This window comes from Triticum aestivum, chromosome 1D (assembly GCF_018294505.1).
Source record: "Triticum aestivum cultivar Chinese Spring chromosome 1D, IWGSC CS RefSeq v2.1, whole genome shotgun sequence".
In the NCBI taxonomy this organism is placed as follows: Eukaryota; Viridiplantae; Streptophyta; class Magnoliopsida; order Poales; family Poaceae; genus Triticum; species Triticum aestivum.
Window position 1 is genome coordinate 107,451,104 of NC_057796.1, and position 12,546 is coordinate 107,463,649.

Sequence of the window (12,546 nt, forward strand, 5' to 3'; positions counted from 1 at the left end):
AACATTGCATTGTAGAATTGACCCAAGCAGTTAACTAAACACCACGACAAATGAACCAAACGTTAACTGAGCACCACATTGCACAATATAACATACTCCTAATAGAAGATCAGCTAGTTAACCAACCAAGCATGCTTAACAACTTGGAAACATAGCAATTGTGTTTGTTTCTCATGTATTTAGTACAGCCAAATTCGATTTATTCCTCACATGGTATACAATAAGAGAATGCAGCCACAGCAATTGAACATCGCATTGAAGAATTGAACCAAACAGTTAACTAAACACCACAACAAATGAACCAAACGTTAACTGATCACCACATTGAACAATATAACATACTCCTAATAGAAGATCAGACAGTTAACCAAACCAAGCATGCTTAACAACCTGGAAATATAGCAATTGTATTTGTTTCTCATGTATTTAGTACAGCCAAATTCGATTTATTCCTCACATGGTATACAATAACAGAATGCAGCCACAACAATTGAACATCGCATTGCAGAATTGAACCGAGCAGTTAACTAAACACCACAACAAGTGAACCAAGCCACAACAAATCAACCAAGCAGTTAAGTAAACACCAATTGAACAATATAACATACTCCTAATAGAAGATCAGACAGTTAACCAAACCAATCATGCTTAACAACTTGGAAATATTACACCCTGAAGAATTGAACATCACATTTGCAGAATTGGACCAAGCAGTTAATTGAACACCACATTGCACAACATATAGAACATATACACTATAGCAGAAGATTGCATGGTGAAAGTAGATAGCACAATTCACTAGAATTTGTTAAGGAAAGGCAGTAGCTAGCAAACTGAACATACGTCCTTATAGTGAGCTAATAAGACAAGCTACTCCTCATTGTCGGAGATATCGATGACGATTGGCTCCTCGGACATGGAAGAGGGCGAGGCCTCCGCATCGTGGGTGCCCTCGTTGTAGTGGTGAGTTGCCTGAGCCGCTCCGGGCACCAACCTTCTGGCTCTCGAGATGAGGTAAGCACGTGCACGCTGAGAAAACACCTCATAGTCTTCGTCGAAGGCACTGACGGTGGCCTCGAGAAAACTCCATGGACTGTCGTTTAAAGCAGCCAACCGCGCCGCGGCGTCGGTGCATGAGGCGTCAACGGTGGCCTCGATGGCGAGGCGCTCCTTCAAGATCTGGGGGTCGACACAAATGGCAGCCATCGTGACCTCATCCGCGCGTGCGGCCGTGATTTGCTTCTCTGCTGCCAAATGCTCCTTGAGGTCCTGGCTATACTGCATGCACCATGGCTTAGGCCGGCGCTTATTTGGTGGAGGGGTCGGTGATTTGGGTGGAAGATGTCGCGCTCGCACCGGCGGTCGGGGCATGTGGGATGTGGAAGGAGGAGGAGGATGGGGGTCGGGTGTGGATTACCTGCCTGGATAGGCGAGGCCGAGCAGCGTGAAGGAGGGTCGCCGACGAGGAGGCGGCGGCGCTGCAAGCAAGGAGTGAAGGTTTCAACTTGGAACGGAAGGCGGAAAGAGGGGAAATGTGGCTTTTGGTAAGGGGGAGGGGGCGGGGAGGTAGATATTTCCACGGAAGCCGAAAATTTGGAATTGCTTCAGACAAAATACTGGCGCGCAAATTGTCATCAGACATGGTCCGAAGATATTTTGTGCTGCATCTCACACGGTTGGTTATAATAAACTGTGTGGGATCTACTTGATGTTTGGTCTTGATTTGAATTACATAATGGGGTCACAGCGGCCATGGACGGTGTTTGAATTGCTAGACCTTTTATCTACAGTGATCATAAAAGGATTGGAATTATTCAGGGTTCGTTTGGACATTTTTATGCTTTAAGTGAGTTTTCAATGCATTCATGTGCATAATTCAAATTTGAACTACATGCACATGCTCCAGTGCATATAAATTCGTTGAAAAATCAAATCTTTGTCCTTGGGTGCATGCTTAGGTCCCATGCAAGAAATGGGAATGAATTTCAAACACCATGGCACCGTTGATTGCCGGCAAAACATTGAGATGCCTGGTTTTTAAATTCTAGTAAATCCAAAACTCGTCTGAAATTCATGAAACTTGGCATGCTATCATGGAGCGGCATCAACATGCCGTGGTACAAATTTTGTCCCATTTGGGGTAGGTTTGGGTATATGCTTCTCACAAACCAGAGCTTCTCACAACAAGCATGATGGTTTTCGGTAGGGAACGTCCCACCTTTGGGGATAAAACGATATCCATTGCCTCTTATTGCTTTCAAGTTTTTTCTCATGTCAACATAGAACAACAGGAGTGTTGTGTGAATTTTTGTGATTTTTCGGGGTTCGTTTGGACATTTTTATGCATTAAGTGAGTTTTCAATGCATTTATGTGCATAATTCAAATTTGAACTACATGCGCATGCTCCAGTGCATATAAATTCATTGAAAAATCAAATCTTTGTCCTTGGGTGCATGCTTAGGTCCCATGCAAGAAATGGGAATGAATTTCAAACACCATGGCACCATTGATTGCCGGCAAAACATTGAGATGCCTGGTTTTTAAATTCTAGTAAATCCAAAACTCGCCTGAAATTCATGAAACTTGGCATGCTATCATGGAGAGGCATCAACATGCCGTGGTACAAATTTTGTCCCATTTGGGGCAGGTTTGGGTATATGCTTCTCACAAACCGGAGCTTCTCACAACAAGCATGATGGTTTTGGTAGGGAACGTCCCACCTTTGGGGACGAAACGATATCCATTGCCTCTTATTGCTTTCAAGTTTTTTTGTGTCAACATAGAACCACAGGAGTGTTGTGTGAATTTTTGTGATTTTCGGGGTTCATTTGGACATTTTTATGCATTAACTGAGTTTTCAATGCATTTATGTGCATAATTCAAATTTGAACTACATGCGCATGCTCCAGTGCATATAAATTGGTTGAAAAATCAAATATTCGTCCTTGGGTGCATGCTTAGGTCCCATGCAATAAATGGGAATGAATTTCAAACACCAGGGCACCATTGATTGCCGGCAAAACGTTGAGATACTTTGTTTTTAAATTCTAGTAAATCTAAAGCTCGTCTGAAATTCATGAAACTTGGCATGCTATCATGTAGCGGCATCAACATACCGTGGTACAAATTTTGTCCCATTTGGGGCCGGTTTGGGTATATGCTTCTCACAAACCAGAGTTTCTCACAACAAGCATGATGGTTTTCGGTAGAGAACGTCCCACCTTTGGGGACGAAACGATATCCATTGCCTCTTATTGCTTTCAAGTTTTTTTCTCGTGTCAACATAGAACAACAGGAGTGTTGTGTGAATTTTTGTGATTTTTTGGGGTTCGTTTGGACATTTTTATGCATTAACTGAGTTTTCAATGCATTTATGTGCATAATTCAAATTTGAACTACATGCACATGCTCCAGTGCATATAAATTGGTTGAAAAATCAAATCTGTGTCCTTGGGTGCATGCTTAGGTCCCATGCAAGAAATGGGAGTGAATTTTAAACACCAGGGCGCCGTTGATTGCCGGCAAAACATTGAGATACTTTGTTTTTAAATTCTAGTATATCTAAAACTCATCTGAAATTCATGAAACTTGGCATGCTATCATGGAAGGGCACCCGACATGCTGTGGTATTTTTCATGTCCATTTTGAGAGAAGGCGCACTTGAATAATGACAGCCAACAAAGGCGTTCTGAAAAAAATAGCTGCCACTTTAATATCTCAAACGTTTGTATAATTCAAACCATGTGTGTTCGGTTAACCATTCACGTGACGCCACATGTCTTGGTTTTAATGGCTATGGGATTGGGAGGTGCCGTGTGGACAGCTGCTTGACTGAACAGGAGGCGTGCGAGCGCAGTCCAGTGCGCAGGCTCACCGGGAAGCGTACAAGCTGTTCAATGCAGGATCTGTGCATCTCTTCAACGCAAATGGTTCAGATTACGGTATGCAAATTAAAGCCAGACTTCGGCACTAAGCCAGGAGACACTGCGATTTGTCAAAATATGCAGCTAAAAATCAATAGCACTATCTATTTTTTGCAACTAAAATTCTGTAATTAAGCATAAATTTCATTCATACTAGAGATTAAGCAGTCATTCTCACCAGGAAGTGAGACAACCTTGGACCGCCGCCCCCCTCGCTCCCACTGGTCTATATTAATGGCACTGCCGAGCGGCCGCACCCCCCATCCTCGCCACACACACAATTCCTCTCTCTCCGCCCACATCCTCGACGCTGCTCTGAGTCCTCAAAGCCGTCAGTGTACGAGGATGCCGCTGAAGTGCCCCATCGGAGGGAGTGGCGACGTCGGGGCTGCTGAAGCACCGGAGCACCACATGAATATGGAGACAGAGGTTCCCGTCCCCGCCAACGAGGTGGAGAACGAGGCTGCCAACAAGCGGAGGCGGGTCGAGAAAGAACCACAAGCGTCTCCAGCAGGCCTAGACTTCATCAACAACCTCCCTGATGATATGTTGATAGTCATCATATCCTCCTCCCAACAAAAATCGGGCGAGGACAGCCGCCGTTTCCTGGCGGTGGCGCACCCTATGGCTCCGCACCCCTATCGACCTCCTCCACGCCCACAAGCTCTGCCATGGCTATCGCCAATGCTTGGATGCGTTCTCCCAGATCCTCGGCAGTCATCATGGCCCAATCAAAGGCTTTATCGGGGTGAAGTTCCGTTCCAGTGGCAGGGAGCGAGCCAAGCTGGGCGAGTGGTTCCGATCCCGCGCCACAGATCAGCTCGAGAAGCTAAGTTATAATGATGGGCATATGAGCTTGCTGCCAATGTCCGCGCTCTGCTTCGCGCCCACGCTGCGCCTCGCCAAGTTCATGAACTGCCATTCCCCCCCTTAATGACGCTCCCGCTCTTTTTCTACCATGACTGAAGCACCTCGAGCTCGGCACTGTCTGCATCCCAAAGGATGACATGGAGCGCCTGCTCCGCGGCTGTACTGCACTTGAGTTCCTTCGTCTTCAGGCGATGAATTGATCGAGTACCTTGCACATCACCTCCAGGACTCTCCGCACTATTTATGTGTGTTGCTGGTGCTGCAACGAGAGATCACAAAAGGTGGACCACAATATGGTCATCCAGGACACACCTTCACTTGAGAGATTACTTGTAGTTGATCAACAAGGTCCAACAAGAATCAATGTCATTTCTGCGCCAAAATTGAAAGTGATGGGCTACTCGTCTGTCAAATACTACAACTTTCAGGTACAACAGTCGCCTTATGTACCTCTCCTTCTTGATATCAACGTTATTTCTAGTTTTGAAGATGTATGTTCGTCTGTCATCCAGCGAAGCTTCACCCAGACTCTGGGCACAGTGATGGTCTTGGCACTAGAATCTGTCGTCCCCAACCTGGACCGAGTTGTCAGTTGCCTGAGATGCTTTCCGTGCCTGGAGAAGCTGTATATCGAGGTGATGTTCCTTTCCTGTTAAATGTTAACCATAAGGGAGTTCAATTTTTTGCACCTTTTCCCAAGTTTAGAATGACAATGTACTATGATTTCTGAAGGAATTTTGGAGGATTTTAGGACATACACCCCCACCCCATATTGGTTGCTTCATTCATACGGTTACAATCGCCCATAAGCATTTCTCCTTTGGATTCATCTGTACTAGTTTTCTTAGGGAATTTTTCATCCAATCCAACCTCTTGTGAAGAAGGCCACATGTTTCTAGATTGTAATCAAATGCCCATGTTAATCATGCCAAATCGAAGATGGCACGTTGGTGCATTTTACAAATCCTGGAAACCAAATGGGTGTGTAGCAGTGTTCAAAACTGCATGTAGGCACTAACACGTTCGTTCTCTTCTTTTGCAGTGCATATTAGGCCCGGAGGTGGATGATGTTTATAACGACAATCACATCGAATGCCTGGATCTGCATCTCTCAAATATTACTTTGAACTCCTACTGAGGGACCCTACCGGAGATTACACTCGCCAGGTTCTTTCTTGCCAGAGCAAAGGTGCTGAGTGTACTGAGGTTGAACACACATTTAATTAGGAAAGACCAATGGTATGATTATCAGAGCCGGCTGGTACTGTCGAATGGAAGTGCCTCCAAAAATGCCAAACTTCATATTGGGAGATCATATGGCAAAGCAATTGAAAGTTATTGGGTCAAACCCATACATGACTTATCAGCGGCTGATCCCTTTTCAGAAATGACGCATCATGCAATGTATGAATTTGGGCGTTGTAATCTTTGAATTTGAACCTTGCAATATTTATGGTATTTGTTATATTGAACCGTTTCTGTTCTCTTGTCTCAACGCAAATAGTTCATCTGGGTGAACCGCATGCCGTACATCACACACACACCTTGATCTGGCTGACTGTTTCTTTTGTGTTACCTAATCACAAACAGTTCATCCGAGTGAACTGTATGCTGTACGTCGCACACACCTTGATCTGGCTGACCGTTTATTTTGTGTTGCCTAATCACAAACAGTTCATCCGAGTGAACCGTATGCTGTACATCGCACACGCCTTCATCAGGCTGCCCGTTTCTTTTGTTCCGACTCATCGCAAACGGTTCATTGGACTGAACCGTATGCCCTGGATCGCACACGCAACTAAAATCTGAACCGTGTTTGATGCATCCTCCATTGCAAACGTTTTGCCCTTTTATGCAGGTTTTTTACATCCCCGTTTGTGATTAATGCATCACACAAAGTTTGGTAAAGGGTCTCTGATCGTAGTGTCGCGTTAGCAGCATCCTACAGTAGTGTTGTATCATCCATGCTTAGATGTATTTTCTTGTTTTCTTCTTGTGTAACCTTAGAAAAACAAAAAAAAATAGTTGTAGTAATTTACTTTCTATGCATGCTTAGTAGTAGTATTAAAAAGAAAATCCAAAAAGATTTCCTTGTTCTTCTTTTGCTTGTTGGGAGCTTTCCCGTGTAAATAGTTTTTCGCGTTTTTTGCTTTTTATTTGCTTGTTCTAGAAAACAAAAAACTCCAAAAATATTTAAGTGTGTTTCTTTGAATTTATTTTCTTTTTATTTGAGTTGTACCGAGGTGAAGACCATGATGAAAATGTTGAGTTGCTCACATATGAATAACTGTTGAACTAATAAAGAGCACATTTTACCTTGTCTTCTCCTATTGAATAAAATGTTTGCAGATTCCAGCTTAGTCCATGGCACTCTTGCACTATTATTATTTTCATATCATTCGGTCATGCAAGTGAAAGGCAATAATAACGACATTCGGTGAACTGGCCGTGGCAAAGAGAAACTGGTATGAACTCGACTTGTTCTGTCTGTGTAAATATGTTTAACCTAGTATCCAGGCTTCAGCCCATTATGATTAAACATGTTTGCAATAACAATTAGATATTATAGTTTCTCATGCCATGCATAAGTAGCTAGAAGTGGATAACGATTTATCTTGGATATCAACATAGCATCAAAATGATTGTGATGTAGTATGATGATATGGTATCCTCCTCTGAATGTTCGAGTGGCTTGACTTGGTACATGTTCATGCATGTAGTTGAATCAAAACCAACATAGCCTCTATAATGTTTATGTTCATGGTGTTCATATCCTACTCATGCCAGTGCCCAATGTTACTTATGCATAATGCCTAGTCATGATCGTTGTTGATCTCTAGCTAGCCGCTTCCCAATCTTAATTGCTAGCCTTCGCCTGTACCAAGTGGGAATTCTGCTTGTACATCAAAAACCTTGAACCCAAAGTTACTCCAGATGAGTCCACCATACCTACCTATATACGGTATTACCCTGCCGTCCTAAGTAAATTTGCATGTGCCACCTCTAAAAATTTCTAAAAAATTATCCGTTTTGTGTGCCTGGATCGTTCTTGGAATGACAGGAGGTGGTCGATATCTTCCGTGCTAAGCGGGTTATCCTCAGGTCAAGTGTTTATTCACTCGCCATCGCACGAGGAAATGGGCGGTAAGAGGGATTCCCAGTCCCGAACTCAAAAAATGCAAATAATTAAACAAAACTCCCCCGTGACTGTTGTTGGTTTGGACGGCACCCGTTGTTTCGGACAAGCCGTGGAATGTGATTGTTGGTGGAAGGGGGAGTAAACCTTTACTTTTATCGCTTGGGATCCGCCACTAGAGTGCTTAGCATGGAAGATGTTGATAACTGATTGTCGTGAAGTGAATGAGAAGGGGCATGTCTCAAAATTATCATTTACCTCTGTTTTAAAAATTGAGCTCTGGCACCTCTGCAAATCACTGCTTCCCTCCGCGAAGGGACTTTCTATTTACTTTTATGTTGTGTCACCACCTTCTAAAAACAAGCGCTAGAAACTGAGTAGAGCACAACTATCATGATTTATGCATTGTGTATAGCTAATGTTGGGTGCATCATGACTGGGTCTTTTCTACCATGAATTACAATGTTTAGTCGCTGCTTGAACTTTGGAGGTGCTCTGCATTTACGTTTTGCGGTCTCAGAAAGGGCTAGCGAGATACCACTATTGTCATATTATATCATGGTTGTTTTGACAACTTGTTGCTGTTTGAGATATCTTATTATTGCTCGCTAGCTGATTATGTCATTGATATAATCATTATAATCTTTAAGAGTTATTGTTGACATGGTTAGTTATAATGTTGGCTGAAAACCTGGGTGCTGTTTAAGCTTATTTATGCAAACAAGAGCAAAAGAGTTCGTAAAAGTTTTTTCTTTCTCACTTTCAGTTTATCAACTGAATTGCTTGAGGACAAGCAAAGGTTTAAGCTTGGGGGAGTTGATACGTCTCAAACGTATCTACTTTTTCTCATGCTTTTCCTCTTGTTTTGGACTCTAATTTGCATGATTTGGATGAAACTAACCCCGGACTGACGCTGTTTTCAGCAGAACTACCATGGTGTTGTTTTTTTGCAGAAATAAAAGTTCTCGGAATGGAACGTAACTTTGCGAGGATTTTTATGGAGTAAATAAGGATTTTTGGAGCCAAGACCCACCAGAGAGGGGCCCCTGGTTGGGCACAACCCACGAGGGCGCGCCCCCCTCTCCTGGCGCGCCTAGGTGGGTTGTACCCACTGTCGGTGTCAAAACCGACGGATCTCGGGTAGGGGGTCCCGAACTGTGCGTCTAAGGCGGATGGTAACAGGAGGTGGGGGACACGATGTTTACCCAGGTTCGGGCCCTCTCGATGGAGGTAATACCCTACTTCCTGCTTGATTGATCTTGATGATATGAGTATTACAAGAGTTGATCTACCACGAGATTGTAGATGCTAAACCCTAGAAGCTAGCCTATGGTATGATTGTTCTTGTCCTACGGACTAAACCCTCCGGTTTATATAGACACCGGAGGGGGCTAGGGTTACACAGAGTCGGTTACAAGGGAGGAGATCTACATATCCGTATTGCCAAGCTTGCCTTCCACGCCAAGGAGAGTCCCATCCGGACACGGGACGAAGTCTTCCATCTGGTATCTTCATAGTCCAACAGTCCGGCTAAAGTATATAGTCCGGCTGTCCGAGGACCCCCTAATCCAGGACTCCCTCAGTAGCCCCTGAACCAGGCTTCAATGACGATGAGTCCGGCGCGCAGATTGTCTTCGGCATTGCAAGGCGGGTTCCTCCTCCGAATATTCCATAGAAGATTTTGAACACAAGGATAGTGTCCGGCTCTGCAAAACAAATTCCACGTACCACCGTAGAGAGAATAATATTTCCACAAATCTGATCTGCTTACACATTCGGCGGCATGACATCACACCACGGCCCGGTCATTATTCGAACCGTTTTTCTCAACCAGCAGCTGCACATATTGCGAGGCGGTTTTCTTGGCACGTCTTGTCGAAGCAGAGATCGTGTCCCCCTTATCACGGGATTCTCATCAATACGAGTGTGGGTAACCCAGCCGCGCCATCAATTACGGCGCTTGGGGAATAAGCGGTTTTACCAGGCAAGTGGGGAGGCGCAGTATGCCTGCTGCCTTTATAAGGGGATAAGGACTCCCTTTTGCACCCACGCTTTCTTCTTCCCGATCCATTCCCCTCCGCCCAAGCTCCAGTGCCCAAGCGTTCATCTTCTCTGCCCACCAAGGCCTTCCAAAAATGTCCGGATCCGGAGCAGGAGGCAAATGGATGGCCTCTTCCATTCGGGATAAGGATATCAAAAAGCTTCGGGAGTCCGGGTATCTGGCCAAGAAAATCAGCCATCGTCTCCCGACGGCGGGAAAGATCGTCCCTACCCCGGATCCCCACGAGAGGGTTCTATTCCTCCCTCACTTTGTCCGTGGGCTAGGGTTTCCCCTCCACCCGTTCGTTCACAGCATCATGTATTATTATGGGATCGATCTTCACGATCTGTCCCCTAACTCCTTCCTCAACATCTCGACATTTATTGTCGTGTGCGAGGCTTTTCTCCGCATCTCGCCACATTTTGGCTTATGGCTGAAGATTTTTAATGTGAAGCCCAAGGTGGTGGGTGGCGAGCACGCCGAGTGCGGGGGCGCTATGGTGAGCAAGATGCCCAACGTTACGTGGCCAACATGCACCTTTAACGATTCCGTCAAGGAGTGGCAACAGCAGTGGTTTTACATCACCGAGCCGCGCGGCATGGAATGGGCCGCGACCCCCGAGTTTCGATCCGGTGCCCCCCTGCGGCTTACATCCTGGGTCAAGAAGGGCCTAAACTGGTCCTCGTCCGACGAATTATCGGTGCTCCAGACGCGCGCTAAAGATATGGGAGACAAGAACATTGAACTGGTAAATGTGGTCCAGGTGATGTTAGTTCGCCGGATCTTGCCTTGTCAACACCGGACTTGCAATCTATGGGAATTCGATCCGGCCAAGCACCAAACCTTGCGAGAGCTTTTCGGCTCCTCGCACAAGGACATCTGGAAGGTGCTCTTCAAGTCCAGCAAATCATGGCTGGACTCCACCGAAGACCGCAGGTACCAACTGTCCCGCCCTGCAAGTTCGGTAAGTAATCGTACTTTTTATCCGCATAACCCAAGGGAAGCGCTTAATGTGTTTTCTACAACTCTCCTAGGGCTGGACGAAGAAGGCGGGGCAGATCCATTGTCCAGCCCCACTGCCCGAAGAACCGGCCGTCCCACTTCTGACGAAGATGCTGGTCCTGGCGCCTTACAAGGTGCCGAAGAAGACGGTCGAGAAGGGGGGCAAGAAGACCCGGGTCGACCTTCGTCACCGCGGCACTTCGGACACAGTATCCGAAGGCTCTGATGCCCGTTCCGCCTCCGAAGAGGACGAGGAAGAGGAAGAAGATGAATCCCCTGCGGGGGAAGGAAAGAAGAGGACGGCCTCCGCACACTTGGAGGCCGAGTCGCCCAAAAGGGGAAAAGCTCCTCTTCCGGAGGAGTCCACTGCCGCCGCCGGCAGCGGCCCGGCATGGGATCCCAGGGCCCAGCCCCTGGTGAATCCGTGAGTATATACAGTCCGAACATGTGTCCAGACTCATCATGGCGTAATATTTTAACCTGAGCCATATGTTTTGTAGTCCGGCGAGGTCCCGTACCGAACAATCCTCATCAGAGGATTCGCTGAGCTCAGATGCTATGGAAAGCGGGACGCCCCCGAGGGCCCCTTCCTTCAAACAGGTGAATACCACCGAGGCTTCGTCCCAGAGGGACCCCGGCCAAGGAGGAGAGGAAAAGACCGTGAAGACGGTGCCTGGAAGTCAAACTTCAGGGGCCGAACACATGGGGGAGCAAATTCCCATGGGAGCTGACGGCGGGGGCCATCTTGAATTCGGCTCCCAGCTGGATGCAGTTTCGGAGACCAATACGGCTCCAGAATCAGGAAGGCAGCCTCTCTCAGCTGGAGGGGCATACCGGCAACCTCTGTCCAACTAGAGGTGTCGGATGCTTTGTTGGTGGCGCTGAAGAGCGCCTCCATCGTCGATGAACACCGTGCCCTTATGGGTGCGGTGATTGAGAATATTTAGTCTGCTGAAAGTGGACTGAATGGAGCCTGTATCAGCCTTATAAGAGGTTTTGAGGTATGTTTTTCGAAGAGTGTCATGGTATGGATAGTAGCCCCTGATACACTGTTCGGTGAAAGAAGAAACCGGACAGAGGATCAAATTTATGTTCGCAGGAAGACTCATTGAATGACATCTATTTCTCTTCTGTTATAAGCAGGCGTCTGTAGCGGCTGCTGCCTCTCATACTGCGGAGATCTCCGGACTGAATCAAAGTCTGTGGCGGGCCAAAGAAGAACTTGGCCAGTTAAAAATGCAGTTGGGAGATAAACAAGGTATGCACAAGTCTTGTTCGCGTTTAGTGCGATCAAATTTCCAGTATGATAAAATATGTTCCCTGATTTTCTCTAGGGATGATGACCGAAGTCGAGGCTCTTAAGAAGGCTGTGACCAAGGCCGAGGAAAAGGCAACCGCAGAGCAGGCCCTCCGTGAGAAGTACGAGGCCAGGGTTATTAAAGCTGAGCAGGAGCTGCAAGAGGCCGTAAAGAAATGCGAGACCTTGGAGCAGAGTTTAACGGAGAAAGAATCCGAACTCACCAAGGCGCATCAGACCACGAGCGATGCTCGGGGGGAAACCCAAAGCGCCCTG